General features: G+C 35.0%; 1 protein-coding gene across 1 annotated transcript in view; it reads right to left on the reverse strand.

Moving 5' to 3' along the window:
• LRP1B (LDL receptor related protein 1B) overlaps nt 1-15,855 on the reverse strand; it is a 1,772,547-nt gene that overhangs the window by 1,698,240 nt on the left and 58,452 nt on the right. The gene's annotated exons all lie outside the window — the stretch shown is intronic.

The following is a 15,855-nucleotide window of genomic DNA, read 5'->3' on the forward strand; positions in this document are numbered from 1 at the left end:
CATGGACAATATTTTATAAGGATCATGAAATATATACCTTGTAGGTTAAGGGGAATCTCCTTTGAAATAGAAGTATTGGGATCATTTTAACTATTCCTTGAAATCATCAAAATATTTCTTTATGTGTTAAATATTTAGTTGAATAAAATCTTACTTACAGAAATGTTGAAATTTTGCCCACACGTACAAAGACACCTTTTCACTTTTTTTACATCATTCTTTTGACAACATTTTATCTTTCTTAAATAAGGTAGAGAAAAAGGTAATTTAAACGGGAAATGAAAACCTCAGGAACTCTTGCCAGACTAAAATTTCTGAATGCATTTAAAACTCTCCTAACTTTTTTTCTTTTCAGCCTCTAAATTCAAATTCCCAAAGAAGGAATTTTATGCAAAGAGATTGCTGAGAGAGAAATGATGGTTTGGGCTGCATATGTTTGAGATGGATAGTGGTTCCTCCCTCTTTGTGATAGGAAACTGCGCTCCACGTCGTAAATTGGTAAATTGTAGTTCGCACTGCCAGATCTGGGGAGTTTTTAAGGCTGCAGGCGCCTGTGAGTTGCTGGGTGTCAGAAGGGCTCCATCAGGGTTGTTTTGCTGCTGAAAAGGTTAAATGCGAGAACCTCAAAGGCTTTCAAAGAGATTGCAGAAAATCCGTTGTCAGGGAATGTAATATCTCCCAGCTTGGACAAGTTGGTCTCAGCTGATCCTCCCTACTATTTGAAAGTTAGAAAAGCCATAAAAAGCAGAAGGCTATGTCAAGGATTTTAAAAACTGGTATAGGCTGGGTTTATTTTTGGATTATTATGGTTTATTTTTCATTGTTTAACAAAGGAAAAATGGTTACATCACTGTCTTATATTTCCTGGAAGCCAGTGATATAGATTTGGCTAGACAATATACAGTAAGAAATGTCAGCCTTTGGGAAATTTGCATTTTTTTCATTTATTCCATGAAAAAGTCTCCACATTTGAAGAGAAGACTATTTAGAGACAATCGTTGTCTCTCCATGGCAGTCATCAATTATTCTATGACATGCACAACAATTTCCAATGTTTAAAATCAGTTTTTAAAAAGGTAACTGAATTAATACAGAAATTAATTTGTCACTAAACATGTATTGAGCACATATTCCAATGAGCAATTTGAGAAATGACAGGTCTGATCCTAATTAAGCTATAACTAGAGTTCATGGACAGATAGAGAGGGTCTAGCCTTGAGTGAGCTTTTAAGGGAACAGATGTGAAGTTAGAATTTAAGGTATAAAAAGATTCAGATTAAAAAAGAAAAAAGGAAGACTATATCAAAGGAGAATAACAGTATGGCACAGAGACAGAGAAAAATTAAATTTTGTCTGGAACCATTATTCAATTCTCTCACAGACTCAATTACATTGTCTAAGAAATACTTTATGTTGTAGATATTACTTTGAAAAAATAAGTTGAGGAATAGTTTAGAATGACTAGAGAAGCAAAGCCCAGAGTGTTTGTGTGGGTAAATGTATAGCAAATATGTCTGTTGAATTTGTGATGACAATTAATATGTATTTTAATTTAAGCTTTGGGATGAACAAATACCATCATCAGGTGAGGAGTTGAGCAAAACTCACTTCCTTTTCATTCTTACCTTGGAAATGTGTACAATCAATGGAAGACCCTTCACTGCTCTTATAAAAAAGATTATTGGAACTAAGGTGAAAAATTCTTTATAGAGAATATAATAAAGCATTTTGCCTCTAATAAAGTATACTCTCTATTTAGTGTTCACCTAAGAATATAGCTCAAGATACTGTTCAACAAGCAGGAGAAAAACACTGATAAGCCTACAGGTTGAAAACATCTATGAAACAATAGTAATATTCACGTGGGAAAACATTCAATTGATGCAAAAATTTCAGGCTTCCCTCGGTGATATAGTTTGCATTAACATAATCAAGTTAAATGACTTATATTAGGATAGGCATCAAAATTTAATTAATTTAAAAGTTCAGCATTGACAATATATCTTCTTCACTGTTTACTTAAACTTTGAGAGCCAGAGATAATGAGTCTTATGAGTTCAATGAAAAGTAGAGTTCAGAATAGAAGCACCTACCAACACTAAATTTCATTTAGGATGTTTCCACAACGCTAACAAAACCTTCATTCTCCTAGGTTCAGAACAGGAAATTTCAGGTTAATAAATCTATGGAGGACACTTATTTGGGGAGTTCTGAAATTATTCCCTACTTCAATCAATTTTTACCTCGATGGATGCCTCTTACAAAGAAACTGTCATTAAGAAATCCATGGTGAGGGGCTACTTCTATTGCCCAGGAATTGATCATTAGAGATTAGTTAAGAATGCTGGAGTGATCCCATAGATAACGTTTCTACTCCAGAAGCTCTTTCTTCACATGTAAACTTTTAACAATTCCATTTACACACTAGCTATGACCTTGGGCAAACTTCAGTGGCACCAGACAACTATCAGCTGCTATTGCTTTTATGTCTCTCACTGCCTTCAGTATATCCAGAAAATAGACAAAAGGACTATGGAGAAGATGATCTAGAAACTAAGCTTGCTGCTGCTCACATACTGTCTGTCACCTCTCTGACCTCTGCAAGTTGCAGTGCAGAAACAGTGTGGCAGTCAGTTATTGGAGGGAGGAGCATAACCAAGAAAATAAATCTGCAAGGTCTTTGCTGACCACTGCCTATTCACACCCACCATGAAGCCTGCCAATCATACCAATATTTCATGATCTAATCCCATTTATTTCTTAAAAAATGATGAATGGGCTAACTTCAACCATAAGATGAAAGCTGAGGGGAAAAAAAAATGTTGATGTTGATGTCTACTAGATGGAGCAGAAATAATGTTACTTTTTGGCAGCATGACTTATCAGGAATGACACAGCACTTGGACCCCTGTGAACTAAGAGATGACAATTATTATATTTAAATTTTGACAACTAAATTTGAAACAACCAAAGAAATGTATTGGTTAAAACAAACTTTTTGATTTATATTAATCTCAAAACCAGGCCCTTTAATGAGAGTAGGACATCACTAACCAGTAGTATTTCTGTGCTTTGACATATCTTTACAAGGGTATAAAAAGCAATTTCAATTTAAAAATATCATATGCCCAGACATTTTAAATATAAGACTTTGTTCTTAGACAATTAGGGGAACTACTCGATATTTTTAAATTATATTTTATTTGTCTTTTTGGGGACCTAAAACATTATGTTCAATAAATATTAGCTCTGTTGGGGTGTATTTATCTGTCACTTGTTTGTTATTGTCCTCATTTCTTAGATGATAACAGATTAGGAAATTGAATATAAAGTTGCTTTGCCCCATCTTTCGACATAAAATTTGTTTAAAGTAATTAATTACTTTGAATTTGCAATGGATAGAGCTGTACTCTTCACCTTAATTGTCTTAGACAGATAGAAGTGATTTAAAAGCTAATAAAGTGGTAAGGCAGAGACTACAAAAATTTTAAAAGCTTTTACATTGAAAATACTCTTAGAAAGTTAAATTCTCAATGTTGAAAATATTAATTAGTGACATTGAAACTGAGGAACACAGTATCAAGCCTTGATATTTGTTTTTTGTTTGATAGATGCCTTCCTTTATCTGTCCTTAACAATGACTGTGCCAGATATTCCTAACTTATAATAGGCCTTCCCCAATTTCACAAATAATTGTGAACTCAGTTTAACATGCAACAAAATGTATTCCTTTGACCTTAAATCTCTATAAAGTACTTGCTAATAAATATTATTTTAAAACCTAACCTTTCAGGAAACCAGCATTTCCAGATAATAGAAAAATAAACATTAGTATTTCAACCTTCCTCTAAAATTAGAGAACTGCTACTAAAATTTTAAGGATTTCAGTTAACCGTATCAGTGTAGGAATCATCGTAGTAAAGTATAAGGGCTTTTGAATAAAACTCACCCTACAGGTATTTCCTAACATCAATAAACATACAAAACTATTTCTTATAAATCCCTTATGGCCAATAATATATGATTAAGATTTATGCCCAGAAAGATGATTCTTGAGGCACTCCACGATTTTTGATTATCACTGAATACTGTAATTCTTATATATTTAGAAAGATTCTGGCAAGAATGCTTTAAAGAAAAATGTTTCCTTCCAAAGTCTCAATATTTCCAAATGATGAGAACTTGAAACTTGAATTTTGTTAATTAAAATTTTATTCTAGCATAGAGCACTTTATAATATTTTACTTTTTTATATATTTCACACAGTCCTAGTACTGATTCAACTATCTGTATCCTCTTTTTCAAGATCTTAGTGAACTTGGGTAAAGATTAATATTGCAACTCTCCTGTTTATCACCCAAACAGCGAAATGGCTTTTATCAGAGTGAGCAAAATTAAGTATGGTACTCATCTTCAATTTCTCTGACTAGCAACACTGTGAGTTCATTCATGTGTGAAGTATTTTTTAATCTAATTATTCTTACAACCAGTTAGGAGAAAGGGTCATTATTCTAGCTCATTAGATGTTTAATTGAAAGGCATAACAGCGACTCTGTTTTGACTCTCTAATTCCAATATTCAGCAAGGCAAGGAAAGGGGAATTACATAACATCATGACTGGAGAACTATGAATAATGTGCACAATTCCTTCTGTCCTTCCTTCACTGATATGGCATTCTAGAAATATTCCATGCAACATTTGACTTCTACAGTTGAGACTCAACATTACAAATTACATGTGTCTTGTTTTCTTAACCTATGCAAACAAAATGTGTGCTTTATTCATGTACATACACGCACATAAGCCAAAAGACTATTTACAAGCACCTTCTCAAATTCAGATCAAGTAATGACTTGAGCTGACTGATGACTTTTTTTTTTTAAATATTTATCCAAAAGTGTTCATACAAAGAGAAAAAAACTGACACAGGGGCAGCACTGTCTTACTTTTCCGTTACATGATCTCCACATACCTAGAGTAAAAACTTCAGCCACTAAGAGGAGCAAGTACAGAACTGCAGCCAGTATGAGGATTTTGTCTTAATACAGAAAACATTGAAAAAGTAAGCCAAGCAAAGATAATGAATGCATATCTCAGTGAAAAGGACAATACTGCAACTTTCAAACAATAAAGTTATTTGCTAAAGAATGTAAATCTGTAATAGAGGTTCACTACAAATTTGCCTTTCATCATTCATCAATACCTTTATGTGAGCCTTTATATAATAGCACTATATTAGTTTCCTATACTGCTGTATAAAATTACCACAAACTCAGAGGCTTAAAAAAAATACACACACACATACACACACAAACAGTTCTGTAGATCAGAAGTGTGACATGGTTTTACTTGGCTAAGGTCAAGGTGTTGAAATGGTATATTTATTTCTGGAGCACTAGGAAACAATGTGTTTCCTTGCCTTTTCTAGCTTTTTGAGGTTGCTCACTTTCATTGACTTATGTCTCCTTTCCTCTAGCTTCAAGTACAAAACTGGCTAGTTGCCTCCTCACTTAACATCATCCATACTCACATTGCCTTCTGACCCTCTTTTTCCACCTCCATCTTCCACTTTTAAATACACATATAATTCCATTGGGTCCACCCTGATAATCCAGGAAATTTCTCTATTTTAAAGTTAAATGATTACCAATCATAATTCCATCTTCCACTTTAACCCCCCTTTGCTATATAACATAACATATTTATAAATTCCAGGTATTAAGGTTTGGACAACTTTGGCAAGGTGGCTGCTATTCTGCCTACTAGTCTACCCTTTGGCCCCCAAACATTCACACTCATTGCAAATGCCAAATACACTTACTCATCCAAAATTGCTCAAATTTTCAACCCATTACAGCATTAACTTAAAGTCCAAAATTTTATATGAGTTTCATTAGCTCAAAAGTCCCATCAAAATCATCAAATTAGGTATGTGTGAGATGCTGAGTAAAATTAATCCTGGGGCAAAATTTCTTTCCATCTGTGATCCTGTGAAACTCAAAAAGTAAGTCATTTTCTCTAAAACTCGAATGGGGGTACAGTCATAGGATAACAATTACAGAGATTCGGGTTCAAAGCAAATGAAAATAGGAAAAAAAAAAAAAGGCCCTGGTGCAAAGCAATTTCAAAATCCATCCAGTCAATCGCCATTTGCTTTTAAGGCTTAAGAATGACCTACTGTGGACTGTAGGCCCACTGCCTAATCTTCGCCCTCAGAGTCATCCCTTATTTGTTATGTAAGTGCGTATTTGCAGCAGAGTAGTATTATCTCTGCCTATTTCTTAACTGTAGCTTTTTGGTAGTCCAACATCCCTTTCATTTTGTATTCTCTGTCTTTTCTACTCCAAGCTGGCAGTTCTTCTGCTGGAATAAAGTTCTCAAGAACATTGTGGGTCACCTACACGTGTCATGGGATCATAGGATTCAATCTACTAAAGAATAGACTACTCCACAGATTTTTCTTCCTAAATAATCCTATCTCTATTTTTGGCTTCTCTTGGGATGTATGAGGTGGCCTATGAGTCACATATTTCATCTCTTCAAGGAATCTGAGTTAGTATTGTGATCTTTTGATTTTTCTGACATATTAGCAAAAAGTTGCCCAGATACACCATAGGCTTTTTTCCCAAGACCATAATGTCTTTGAAGTGACTCTCTTAACTATTACATCTTTGCCATTCAGGTAGACTAAGGATTAGCAAAATCATCAATCTGACTTTTTATTGTATTTTTTTGTTTAGTTTTGCTTGCTTATGTAATAGTTCTTTGCTTAGTATATCTTTCTCCTCTCTCCTTTCACATCCTACTATAAGCAGCAAGAAGGGAATCAGGCCACACATTGAACACTTTAACTTGGAAATCTCATTGTATACCCAAGTTCATCACTTACAAATTCTGCTTTCTATATAATTACAGAACATAATTCTCTTAAATTTCTACAATTATAAAATAAGAATTCCCTTCTTCCAGTTTGCAGTAACATGTATGTCATTTCATTTTGTTCCTTCATAAGCAGTGCCTTCCAGGTCTGTATTTGTTCTAACATTCCGTGTCTGATGATTTAGGTATTCTCTAAAGCGATAAATGTTTCCTCTGCTATGCTCTTTACTTCCTTTTGAGTCTTCACTAGATGAGTCATTAGCATCCACATTTCTACTATTTTATGAATATAATCTAGGCCTTTTTTTTATCTTGCACCACAAAAGATTCCTAGTCTCTGCCCATTTCCCAATTGCCAAGTCTCTTCCATATTTTTAGATACTTGTTACAATATATATTATTATATACCACTTTCAGGTACTAAAGTCTGCATTATGTTCCAATTGGTGCTATAACAGATTACCACAAACTGGTGGCTTAGAAACTTATTATTTTATAAAGTTACATTTATAAATCACCAATTTATTATTTTACAGTTTAGCAGATCAGAAGTTTGGCATTGGTCTCACTTGTCTAAAATGAAAGCTTTGGCAAGGCCATGTTCCTATAGGAAGCCTCAGGGGCAAAGCCATTTGTAGCAGTGGGAAATTTAACCCACTCTACCACTCTCTTGACATCATTTCTATAAATGTTGACTCTGACTAGTATGTAGCTTTTTAGATAAACAGCATGTTTATATAAGAATCCAAGGAACTAACTTCAAAAGACAGAGACTCCAAACTTGAGGTATCAGCTCTGAGAGATATGTTGACCTTCCACCATGGAGCCAGGATGACAAAAAGTCAGGATGATGTGAAGCCAAGGTGACTAACCAGGATAATGCACACCAGACCTTATTAGATAATCACTGGCCTTACTAGAATGGGCTGCGCTCATCTGCACATAGAGAACTTTTCAGCCCCCTCCCTTGATCTTTTTGTTATGCTTCCCCTCTCTCTCCTTATAAACACTTCTGCCTGCACTGAGATGTTAAGATGGGTATTGAGACATGTGTCCTCCATCTTCTCAGGTGACCAATACTTGGATAAATCTCTTTCCTTGACACTAGCACCTGTCTCTCAAGTACTGGCTTTTGAAGCAGCAGGCAGCTGCACCTTCATTCAGTTACACCTTTCCTTCCTTCTCCAGTTTCTAAAGGCTGCACACATTTCATGGCTCACGGACATCTTCCACAGCCAAAGCCAGGACTGGTGGATTGAGTCTTTCTTACATTGCATCCTCCAAGCTCTGATTCTTGCCTCAACTCTTGACTTTCTTCTGCCTCCCTCTTCAACTTTAATGGATCTTTATGATTACACTGATGCCATCCAGATAATCCAGGATAATCTCCCTATTTTAGAGTCCTTAGTTTAATGACAACTGTGAAGTTCTTTTTGCTATATAAACATGCAATTCACATTTTTCTGGGGCTCATTTTTTTGGGTGAGCCCTTTATTCTGCCAACTACAAGCATTGATAGAAAATGTTTTAATAAATAATACAATGTATTCAATGATGTACAGCTTAGAATTTATTCAAAAGCTAGATTTCCCAAATTCAGTAATGTTTCTACTTTATGTACTTATCTGCATGTTGAGAACAGTGTGTTCTTTGAAAACAAAGATGTGAAATGTGGACCAAAAAATTGCTATGTGCTTTGGTTCATATCTGAAAAAATAAAGAAAAATCATATCTTTTTTCCCTGCCTACTGTGTCATATGGCACCAAGGGACAGCAAATTGTAGATTTTCCTTATTGACATTAAAAAAAATATTTTCTTTGTTAAGACAAATATTTTCATTTTCTCCTTGTTGTCTTTATTTACTTTTTAAGGATATAATAATTGTAGAAGTAAAAAAAACAACACAGGACATCTTTGACTTATCACATTACTTTTTTCTGAATGATATTGGCATTTGAAATATTACACAAGTAAAACTTTCAGAATACAACACTTCATAAATATATAAGCTTGAAGACATCGTTGTGCCTACTTAAAACTTAGACCTAGTGCAAATCATCTAAGCTGTGTGTTGTTTTTCAAGTAGTTCTAAAAACAAACAAAAATAGGTTATTTAGACAAAACTGTACATTTGACTATTATCATAATCTTTTCATATAACATGGCATCTCCAATTGAATAGAGAAAGGATGTTAAATCAATGGAAATGGAAACATTTGGTCTATTAGAGACCCAGAAGTTTGTTTCTCAAAGACTGTGTTTAGGATAATGGTTCCACTCTTAACTGATCATCAGCCTCTTATGGAAAGATTTCTAAAAATTTGGTTTCCATCCTTTCTCTAGAATTAATGAAAGAATTTCCAAAGTTTGGTATCTTTCTAAGTATTTATTAAATAGACTAAAATCTAATTTTCTTAAGTTTATAATGATAGTCACATCAAAGTTGGCATAACTGCCACTCATAATGGAGAGTCCATATATACTTTTACATGTACTTCAGTTTTTGTCAGAATTTTGAAAATTTAATAGAATAAAAAGGATTTGGTGTTCCATTAGGGGTCAATATTTTTGCTAAAAGAGAGTAATGAATAAGGGAATTACTGCATCTGGAACAGGACAAGAAAAACTTGCAAGAGCTGGCTCTACCAACTTAAAAGAAGAATGTTTCTATTGGTTAGGATCCCTTCAATTCCCATGGGATAATTTTAATAGTGATAACCTATATGTGGCTTGGCTGCCCATCTATATTTGCCATCATTGTCTTATCCATCTCTTTGTGCCAGTAATACAATTTTTCACAACTTTCCTATGTTTATTCCTCTTCTTTGCATCACTTAACAGTTTTCTCAGTATGATGTTTCACACAAGGTCCTAGTGGACAAGAATTGAACCTTACTCCTCTCTGTCATAATACAGCCCAGAAAAGAGACTCATTGCTGAATTAGGCACTCAGAAGTACTAAATGGAATTAAATGATGTCATCTCATTCTGGAAGCTTACTCTTTCTTCCAGTTTCAAGTCAGTGGCCTATTACTGGTTATATGTCACTCTATTATTTATTTAAATTGTTTATAATTCTTTCCCATTAAAACAATGTTTTACAGGTGAAAATTGTACTTAATCCTTGCAACTACAATGCCTAGATAATAGATTGTTACTGAAGAAATATTTATTGAGTAAATATGTTCACGAGAAAATGACCATCCTGACCATTCTGCTCTTCCTTCCCCCTACTTCCCTCTCCTCTTCCTCTCTCTAGCTCACAGGTGTGCACTTCTTATTATTAAGTCAAACTCATGAGACTGTCTGATGTGTGTCACTCTGTATAATTTGTTAATTTGTTTCTCTGTGTGTTTGAGAATGTGTTTCATCTATTTCATGGCACTAAGGTACAACTCTAAATGATCTTGCCAATAGGGTGCTATAGTTTCAAAGACGATTAAGCCAAGAAATTTAATTAAAGAAGATCTTTACCACTATGCATGCTCCTCTCATAGAAGTCAAGCCATAGTACAGCCCTCCTAATTTGAATTTAGAACTGCATCTTTATAGAAAGAGAAAAGGAAGTGAGGGAGAGAGGGAAAGAAGATCCCTGTTGGTAATCTCAAACAGACTGCCTAAGGCCACACTGGGACACCATCTGACATTACCAGAGGTGGATCCAGAAAGAAACAACAGTGCGTTTTCACAACACCATATAAGACGTGGTGGGCAGAGTGACTCTCAGTCAGCCAGCTGGAGGGAAGGACCCACCAAAGAATGACCCAACACCAATCAGAGAGACAATCCATAAGTGGCATAAGGGGCATCCCCAGAACATCAAATTCAGGAGATCAAAGAGACCGCACCACTCAATCCCACGAGTCTCCTACCATAGAAGACCACACAATGAAGACGGAGTCAAAGCAGATCAATCTATGAAGCAGTAACAAACAAGAAGAGTACCTAAAAGGAGGAAACAAAGAAATAAACCAATTGAAAGGAAAGAATGAATCCCCAGTAAGAGTACTAAATGAAATAGAGACAAGTAACCTATCAAACATTGAGTTCAAAACACTGGTTATAAGGAAGATCAATAAGCTCAGTGAGAACTACAAACAACTACAGGGAAGCTACAAGGAACTTACTGTGAACTAAGTTCATGATCAGCATGAAAAAGGACATAGAAACTATTAGTAAGAGCCAGAAGGAAATGAAGAATACAATTTTTAAATTGAAAAACACTGTAGAAGGAATCAAAAGCAGACTACATGAAGCAGAGGATTGAATCAGTGAGATGAAGCACAAGGTAGAAAAAAATTCCTAGAACAGCAATCAAATGAAAAAAAGACTAAAAACGAATGAAGGGTATTTCAGGCAGCTTCAGAACAATGTGAAATATAGTAATATCCATATCATAGGAACACCAGAAGGAGAAGAAGAGGAGCAATTGATAGAAAACGTGTTTGAAAAAGTAATAACAGAAAATGTCCCTAACTTAATGAGAGAAAGTCACACAAGTCCAAAAAGCAGAGAGGGTCCCAGAAGATGAATCCAAAGAGGCCCACTCCAAGGCACATCATAATAAAAATGGCAAAATTTAAAGACAAAGAGAGAATATCAAAGGCAGCAAGGGATAAACAGCTTGTAAATGACAAGGAAGCCCTGAGGAGGCTATCAACTGATTACCCAACAGAAACAATACAAGCCAGAAAGGAATGGCAGGAAATAGTCCAAGTAATGAAAAACAAATACCTGCAACCAAGACTACTCTTACCTGAGAAGACTTTCATTCAAAATGAAAAGTGAAATAAAGAGCTTAACAGACCAAAAAAAAAAAAAAACTAAAAAATACATCTCCACCAAACCAGCATTGCAAGAGATGTTAAAGGGACTGCTGTAAGAAGATGAAGAAGAGAGAGAGAGAGGAACAGAAGAACAAAGGGAAAAAATGACAATAGTACCTATCAATAACAATCTAAAATGTAAGTGGAATAAATGCTCCAATCTAAAGATATATAGTAGCTGAATGGATAAGAAAACATGTCTCACATATATGCCATGTACAAGAGATCCACCTCAGAACAAAAGATCTACACAGATTGAAAGGGAAGGGATGGGAAAAAATAATTCAAGCAAACGAATCTGAGAAAAGGCTGGAGTAGCAATACTTATATCAGACAAAATAGATTTCAAAACAAGGCCATAAAAACAGACAAAGACAGACACTATTTAATACGTAAGGGAAAAATCCATCAAGAAGATATGATCTTTGTAAACATAAATGAAACCAACATAGAAGAACCCAAATATATAAGGAAAATCTTGGAGGACTTCAAGAAATATATTGAAAGCAACACACTCATAGTAGCAGATTTTATCACCCCATTGTCAACAATGGATAGATCTTCAAAGCAAAAAGTCAACAAGGATATTATGGCATTGATCAACACTCTAGATCAAATGGACTTACTTGATAAATACAGAACCTTTCACCTCAAAGAAGTAAAATATACATTCTTTTCAAATGGACATGGAACATTTTCAAAGCTAGACCACAGAGTAAGTCACAAAACAACCCTCAACAAACTCAAGAAAACTGAATCAGATCAAGTATCTTCTCAGATCACAATGGCTTGAAACTAGAATCCAACCTCAGGGAAAAAAAAATACCAAAACACAAAAACAATCAAATTTGTGAACACGAAATAACATGCTATTAAATAATTAATAGGTTATCAATGAGATCTAAGAAGAAATAAAAAAAATTCAAGAAACAAATGAAAATGAACACACAACAGCCCAAAATCTATGGGAAACGGTAAAGGCAGTCCTGAGAGGGAAATCCATACCAATACATGCCTATCTAAAAAGATAGAAACATTTCAAATAAACAACTTAACCCTACATCTAGAAGAACTAGAGGAACAGAAAACAAAACCCAGGATGAGTTGAAGGAAGGATATAATCAAGATCAGAGCAGAACTAAATGACATAGAGACTATGAGAACAATTAAAAGGATTAATAAACCCAGGAGCTGGTTCTTTGAAAAGATAAACAAAATTGACAAGCCTTTAACTAGACTCATCAAGAAAAAAAGAAAGAGGACCCAAATAAATAAAATCATAAACAAAAGAGAAGATATTGCAACCAATACCACAGAAACATGGATTGTCAGAAATTACTACAAACAACAATATGCCAAGAAATTTGATAACCTGGGTAAAATGGACAAATTTCTAGAAACTTAGTCTTCCAAAGCTCAATCAAGTAGAAATAGAAAGCCTGGATAGACAGATAACAATGAACAATTAGTGAAACTGAAGCAGTAATCAAAACACTCCTGGCCCACAAAAGCCCTGGACTGGATGGCTTCACAGGCAAATTTTACCAAACTTTTTTAAGGAGGAGTTAACTCCTATTCTTCTCAAACTATTACAAAAAATTTAAGAAGATGGAAGGCTCCCAAACTCTTTATGAGGCCAGTATTATATTATTCCAAAACCAGGTAAAGATACAACAAGAAAAAGAAAACTAGAGGCCAATATCGCTGATTAACATAGATGCTAAAACCCTCAACAAAATATTGGCAAACTGAATCAGGCAATATGTTAAAAAGATCATACACCATGATCAAGTGGGATTCATCCCAAGGATGCAAAGATGGTATAATATTCACAAATCAACAAATATACCATATAAACAAAATGAAAGACCAAAAAAATCACATGATCATATCAATAGGCCTTAAAGCATTTGATCAAGTACAGCACCCATTTATGATAACAACACTCAGCAAAGAGGGAATAGAGGGAGCATACCTCAACATAATAAAGACTATATATGAGAAACCTACAAACAAGATCATACTCAATGAGCAAAAACTAAAAACTTTCCCAATAAGATCAGGAACAGGACAAAGGTATCTGCTTTCACCACTTCTATTCAACATAGTATTGGGAGTTCTAGCCACAGCAATCAGAGAAGAAAAAGAAATACAAGGTATCCAAATTGGAAAGGAGGAAGTAAAACTGTCATTATTTGCAGATGACACGATAGTGTACATAGAAAACCCCATAGTATCCACCAAAAAACTACTTGACCTAATAAGTGAATTTGGCATAATAGCAGGGTACAAAGTCAATATTCGGAAATCAAAGGCATTTTTATACACCAACAATGAAATATCAGATAGAGGTGTTAGGGGGAAAAGTTCCATTTAATATAGCAGTAAGAAAAATAACATACCTAGGAGTAAACTTAACCAACAAGGTAAAAGTCCTCTACTCAGAAAACTACAGAACACAGAAGAAAGAAATCAAAGAAGACACAAACAAGGAGAAGTATATAGCGTGTTTAGGGACTGGAAGAATCAGCATCATTAAAATGCCCACACCACCCAAAGCAATCTACATATTCAACACAATCCCTGTCAAAATATGAATGGCGTATTTCACAGATTTAGAACAAATGATTTCAAAAATTTATATGGAATAAAAAATGACCCCAAATAGCCACAACAATCTTGAGAAAAAAGCACAAAGGAGGAGGGATCACAATATCTGATATCAAACTATATTACAAGAGTCTGGTACTGACAAAGGAATAGACACATGGATCAATGGAACAGAATAGAAAGCTCAGAAATAAATGCATGTCTCTATGGTCAATTAATAGTTGACAAAGAGGGTAGGAGCATAAAATGGAGTAAAAATAGCCTCTTTGACAAATGGTGTTGGGAGATTTGGAATGATACATGCAAAAAAAAAATGAAACTAAACCACCAACTTATACCATACACCAATATAAACTCAAATGGATAAAAGACTAAAACATGAGCCATAATATCATAAATGTCCTAGAGGAAAACATAGACAGGAAAATGTCAGACATCCCATGCAGCAACATTTTTTCTGATATATCCTGTAGGACAAGGGATATAAAGGAAAGAATAAACATATGGGACTACATCAAATTAAAGAGCTTCTGCACAGATAAAGAAAACATCATCAAAATGAAAAGTAACGAACCATATGGGAAAACATATTTGCCAAGGATACCTCACACACGGTTTGATCTCTAAGAACTCCTACACCTCAACACCAGGAAGACAAACAATCAAATTAAAAAATGGACAAAGGACCTAAACAGACACTTCTCCAAGGAGGACCTACCGAGGGCCCGAAGGCATACAAAAGGATATTCAAACTCACTAGCCATCAGAGAAACGGAAATCAAAAACACAATGAGACACAATCTCACAATGGTTAGAATGTCCATCCTTAACAAGTCAACAAAAAAATGCTGTTGAGGATGTGGAGAAAAGGGAACCCTAGTGCACTGTTGGTGGGAATGCAGAATGGTACAGCCACTGTGGATAATAGTATGGAATTTCCTCAAAAAATTAAAGATGGAACTACCTTTTGATCCAGGAGTCCCACTGCTGGGACTAAACCCTAAGAATCCTGAAACACCAATTCAAAAGAACCCATGCACCCCAATATTCTTAGCAGCGTTATTTATAATAGACAAATGCTAGAAACAGTGTAAATGCCCATGAGTAAATGAGGGAATCAACAAACTGTGGTACATTTACATAATGGAATATTACACAGCTGAAAGAAAGAACTCCTACCTTCGCGACAGCATGGATGGAACTGGAGAGCATTATGCTAAATGAAATAAGCCAGGCAGTGAAAGACAAATAGCATATGATCTCATCTATACCGGTAACCTAATGAAGAAAACAAACAAATAAGGAAAATAGAACCAGAGGCATAAAAACAAGGAACAAATTGGCAGGGACCAGAGGGGAGGCAGGAGGGAGATACGGGAGGAAATAAGGGGAAGGGCCTAATTAAAGAACAAGTACAAATGACCCATAGTCACAGGACAATGGAGGCGGGGATTGACTGTGGGAGTTGGGGGATGGGCAGAGCAGGCGAGAGCAATGAGGGGAAAACTGGGACAACTGTTATAGAACAATAGTAAAAA

The sequence above is a fragment of the Pteronotus mesoamericanus genome, unplaced genomic scaffold, assembly GCF_021234165.1.
Source record: "Pteronotus mesoamericanus isolate MK-2021 breed Mesoamerican mustached bat unplaced genomic scaffold, CSHL_Meso_final scaffold_651, whole genome shotgun sequence".
In the NCBI taxonomy this organism is placed as follows: Eukaryota; Metazoa; Chordata; class Mammalia; order Chiroptera; family Mormoopidae; genus Pteronotus; species Pteronotus mesoamericanus.